This window comes from Tachypleus tridentatus, unplaced genomic scaffold (genome assembly GCF_004210375.1).
Source record: "Tachypleus tridentatus isolate NWPU-2018 unplaced genomic scaffold, ASM421037v1 Hic_cluster_1, whole genome shotgun sequence".
NCBI lineage: Eukaryota > Metazoa > Arthropoda > Merostomata > Xiphosura > Limulidae > Tachypleus > Tachypleus tridentatus.
Window position 1 is genome coordinate 9,626,358 of NW_027467777.1, and position 6,063 is coordinate 9,632,420.

The following is a 6,063-nucleotide window of genomic DNA, read 5'->3' on the forward strand; positions in this document are numbered from 1 at the left end:
TTTGAAATGGTCCCTTGTATACACTTAGTTCATTATATATGTGAATAATTAATCAGCAGCTTACAATGTCCTGTCCCCATAATGTTTTCCCGGTTATTTTAGTCTTCGAAAAGGCTACCATCTTTTTTCGATCCAAGATTTAAATGAGGTAGGTTGTGTCTTAAATCTGCTTGAAGTTTCATATTTTATAAAATTGAAATAAATTTTAGTTAGTAAAATTAATAAATTAGAGAGAAATTTTATGGTATCAGTGTAGTTATTTGAGATAATCGTTTGCCTTACGTTTTCATTTATTGTTTCATATTTTGAGAAAAATAAGTTTAATAATTTATTTCTAAATAGTAGTAATCTATATACATGTATATAATGTATAATAATTTAAAAGTGTATGAGTATTTTCTTACAGCAAATACAAGAAAGAAGAAACTGTTATACTTGTGGGGAACGTGTTCATTACAACTAAGATTGCAAAAAGTTAACAGCAGTTATTAACTCAAGAAACATTATCCTGAGATCAGTTTGATAATAAAATAAAAGAAGAAAAATCAGACATGAGGGAAAAAGAGAAATTAGGTTAATTTATTGTCTTGGTGTGAAGGAAAATAATTTATGGCTTCGTGGGAAAACCTTGCAAAATGTTAATAAACATTAGTTTTACAACCATAACTGTACTACTCAATTTGTTGAAGAAAGGTAGGAAATCGTAGTAATTGCCATGTCTTTCACAGTATTTCCAACGACAACAGGTAAAGTGATCATTGTACCATCAAAAGGTTAAACAGGCCTATTAGAAATTATTCGCAATAAATCTACATATACTAGCTGGGACCTAGCAGAACCGAGTACTCCAGTATTTTTTGACAGATTAATGAATAGAGAGCTCTGACGGAGCTGTATCATAAAGATGTCATATATAACTTTACCCAAGAAAAACCAAAATCAAATAAGGTGGTAAAAAAATGGCTACGATGTTAATGCTGATAAGACTTATTTCATTAAGGTTATATTGTATGACTGTAACATCGTCACTTGTTTCATTAAGGTTACATTGTATGACTGTAACATCGTCACTTGTTTCATTAAGGTTACATTGTATGACTGTAACATCGTCACTTGTTTCATTAAGGTTACATCGTATGACTGTGACATCATCACTGCAAGAGAGAATGAATCCCAAATTTAAGAAGATGTTGGAGAAGGCCATATGTTGTGCTGAAAAGTACCAAAGGTGTGTTTTACAAAATCCAGAAGGAAAGAAAATCCAAGTCAAAGGCCACCCACAATGGTTGGTTTTGGAAGTATATCAATGAGAGAATGGTTGATAGATGATTTCAAAGGACAATTCGCCTGCAAAACGTCAACCTGCTGAAAAGCCAACAATAACAGTAAGACAAGTAGCAACAAGGGATAAAGTGTATTTTCACTTTGGTAACTAAAATCATCCAAAATATTTAGTTAATAGACAGTTTACTGTAATAATTTTTAATTGCATGTTAGGTTTATTTAAAGGAGTTTACAGTCTAGAAAAGGACGGTGTTGTAAGTTATATTTTTATGCTTTAATTTAAATGTTCGCTAAAGTGCACATGACGTTAATTTCTAGAAAGTTCACGAATGTTAAAAAATCGAGAAGTTTTGAGTGATATATGGAAACAAGATTGCAAAATTAGTTAATAAGTCAATGAGTAATGAATAGTATTCAAAGAGTGGTTCAGTGCTGGAAAAGTTATTCAGTGTTAGGAGTGAGTGTTGACGCTCCTATTATGATATTCAACTACCCTATGAGTAAGTGTGTTCATTTTGTTTATCTAAATTAAGTAAATTAGGCGCACGTACCATTAGCCTCAGTGCCTTATGTTCTTGTAAATTTCTGAATTCATGCTGAAACGTTATTTATGCAACTAAGCTTGCAAGTCAACATAATTATACTAAACGTTATTGACGAGATAAGTTAATTTATCGTCGTTACATGGATTGGATTTGTCTTATGTTTACTAAATAATCCAATATAAACTACACAATAGCAGAACACATTATACCAATTGATTTAAAACACATCGTGTTTTCCTCTTTTAATGCCTTTTGATAAATATCATTGCATATGATCATGCTTTACCAACTTAAAAAAGGCGTTCTCGCTAGGAAATCGTTATTGAAACAAATGATGTATGTATATTGTCTTCCGATCGCTATTGTGTTTGTCGTATTCCAGCTGGCATAATGAGCTCTGTATTAAGCAAAATGTGAAACTCGTGTCAGACATAGTATTGTTAAAATACTATTATACATTATTATTCTTCATTAAAATAGTTATAGGCATAGGATAAGGAATTTGTTGTTTAATCACCAGTTTAGAAAAAAATCTTCACACTATAAAAAATTAACTAACATCGATCCATAGTTTTCATGTGTAGCTTTGAGCGAAATTCGAACTAAAACCAAATGAAAACACACAAATGGTGGTGAAAAGATAAAAGATGCGATGCGAATCCAAAACCTTTGTTCATAGTTTATATGTAATATGATTGTCTAGTGGGATTTTCACAATAATCTTTTGTCATTCCATGAGTTATTTCAATAAGGAACATTGCATTGCGTTTGTTTTTAAGTAAAGGAGACTGACTACAATCCCTTTTTGGCAAAAATGTTTTCTTTTCGATTCGATGGATGCCTCCACCACTGGATGGTTCAGGTTCACTAAGTAACTGAAGGATTTTTTTTCTGCTGAATTCCACCGTTTTTTTCTCATTTTCTGAACACAAGAAAAGACCACTGTTGAAGTGAGCGCTTTTTATATGTATCATTTTTTATGTGTCTGAAAGGAGATATTCAGTTCAGTTGAAATCAACTTAATCGATATGGTGCAATAAAGTCATTCATGTGTATAATACTAACACACACATATAAACTGAACAACAACAAATGTATATTCAAATACGTTTCTTTCTTTATGCGTCATTTTCGCCCATGTTCTTAGCTTCGAAATATTTCTTTCAAACAGTTGATGGAAAAATTCCAATATTTTTCTATCCAAGACTATTCTCACAAGAGAAATGTTTCAGTGGTTTTGTTTTCTCGGATTGGTCATTTAGAGTATACCAGAACTGACGGATTGATGTTGATATCGTTCGTTTTTTTTTTTTGCTTGTTTGTTTTTGAATTTCGCACAAAGCTACTCGAGGGTTTTCTGTGCTATCGATATGACATTTTTGGAACTGCCAAGACTTAATAATTTTTTCTGACAACATACTTTCGACAATAATTATAGTAACATAAAATATATTTCTACAATTAATTGTTCAGGAGGTACAGGGCATGAAAGACAGACATTTTGGCTATTTTATTAATATATATATATATATATATATATACATTTTATAACTGTTTCAGTTGATTTTTACTATAAACAAATCTTAGAAATGTGAAGGTAGCAGCACAAGTACTGGGTTGAAAAATTATGAACCTAGACTAAAGAGGGTAAGGGGTGGATCCTAATATTAAAGACGATGTAATATTTAAGTATAGCAGTTAATTGATAAATTAAGTATAATCATTCTGTTTGCGAGTGTTGTAATGTAGATTTAATTATGGTTTAAAAGCATCCACTCATCCAACTTCGAACTGTTAAAGGTAGTTCAACTTTCCATTCCAAGAATCCAACTTCCAGTTCCATGTACCGCTGTGCAAGTACAAGTACTGTTCGTACAAATAATTTGCATATGTATTATACTTGATATTACTGTTATTAACCTGGTTCTCTAAGTTTGTGTTAAATATTAGTGTTAGGCCTTATGTTGATAGTGAATGGTATAGAGATGAGAATGTTTCTGTTCGAAATAAATATAAACGAAAAACGCACGCATACACGCGTTATTTTACCGAACTCAATTACTTCATTACGAAGTGTGAGCATACACTCTCAGAGAAATCTGAAAAAGGTTAACAAAATCCCCTATCCTAAACAACTAGATTCCAGTTCAATAATAATATCAAGCACATTCTACCAAAATTTTACTACGAATTAAACATTCCGGGAAATATTTACAAAATATAATCCAATAACTTTCTGGCATTTTTCAAATGTGAAACAGGATATAACTTAGACATACCAGTAAAGGAATACCAAAACGTTTCTTTAAGGTACACGAACCTGAATAAAATCAATCATAATTTTGCTGTTCAAAAGCTAATATTGTAAACAGACTAAAATATGTACCCAACATTAATAAAGAAGAATTACAAATAATTCCAACAAATTACATATAAATTTTAATTAATCTACTATTAACAAAACTATGGCATACTTTTGTGTATTTTTTTTACCATATCTGAAATTTATTTTCAACCTAAACAAAATCCTGATACAAACACATACAAGAAGAAAACCTTTGGCATTGTTCTTACATATACTTAAAAATTCTATAGATCGAGTAACTTAATTAATAGATCAGTATTTAAAATGCAACAAACAATTACATTATATTTTAGCATAAGTTGTATGCACTTCATAGTGATCACATAAGCAAACAAAATGTTGTAAAAATAAAAAAATGAAGAAGCTTTTGTAAATTATTAATAGAGAAAAGAATTTATAAGAGTAGACTGCTATGCATCATATTACTGTTTTTTTTTTTCAATAATTTGTGATTTGTATGTTCTTTCAATGGTTTAATTGGATTTTGAAAATAACATCTGTGTTATTGAAGGAAGAAGTTATTGATAGAGCACAAAATCCTTTATATTGTGAGTTATCTATGGTGAAAATAATAAACATTTATAATTCTTGATTGGGTTAGTAAAAATCTTGAATCTCGGAGCAAGGCTGATATTATCTGGAGGGTTTTTGTTTTCAGTTTTGATCCCTATATGATATCAACATAAAACAGAGAGAAGCTTATATAGACATATGTTGTTTGTATTATTTATGTCTTTAAAAGAGATTTTATTATTTTTAACCTCTTTTTGAAGAGAGAAAAATTTAAAGCAACTTAGTCATTTAAGTTTTTTTTTAGTATTGGAAAAATCATTTATCTCAAAATAGCTGGTTTTGGTATTATCACTTTTACTGATAAGTAGAGAATAATGTTTTCAACCTTCCTAGGTCATCTTCAGGTGTTAATACGCATACCAGCCATTCTGAGATGCATTTGTATTTCAAGTGGGTTTTTCATCATCAAGGAAAAATCATTTCATTTTGTATATCACTAAATTAATGTATCAAAGTGTGATACAAGTTATATGGTGTGAAGACAGCATTGTTAGTTATTAAAGCAACTTCTTTAAAAAATATTAAGTGATGAATTTTTTAAATGAGCACTTACAGATAACTGTGAAATATTCAAGAAAGTTTTAGTGTCCAAGCATTGCTTTAGATCAGAGTGAGAATAGCTCAGATTTTTTTAATATTGCAAGCAATGATATATTCAAGATATAAAGGTAACTGTTTTTGTTATACCATTGAATATGCTTGCTCATTGTACTAAAATAATTGTATATAAGCAAAACTGAGTTTCATACTGAAGCATATGGTTGAGAGGATGAAAAAGATTCTCGTTTACATGGTTCATTAAATGTTTCAATGTTCACTTACTCTATCATTTAAGAGTGAAAACGATGTATTTATATATATATATATATATATATATATATATATATATTGAAATAAATTGATTAAAATATAAATTGTAGTAAACACAAAGCATGGAAAACAAAGAGAAGAAATGAGCATCAAAACTAACAAATAAACTATGAAGTAAACTGTAGAATAAGTATGTTTTTATACATCCTAAGAAAAGTTTTATACATCACCCAAATTTTAAGATACCGATATTGGAATATTCAGTGAATAATGTAAGTAACATATATTGCATCCTCTCAACTATAATTGTTTTCATTACAAGTTTGTAGGTTTTAGGAATAACATTTTTAATGTTGTTTTTTTTCATAGTATATCAACTGCACGATGCCAGTTTTGAAGAATACTCTTAGAATAAGTAATTATGATCTCAACCTGAAATATGTTAAATTACTTTTAATATTAAAACTTCCCATTAAGTAAGTACTT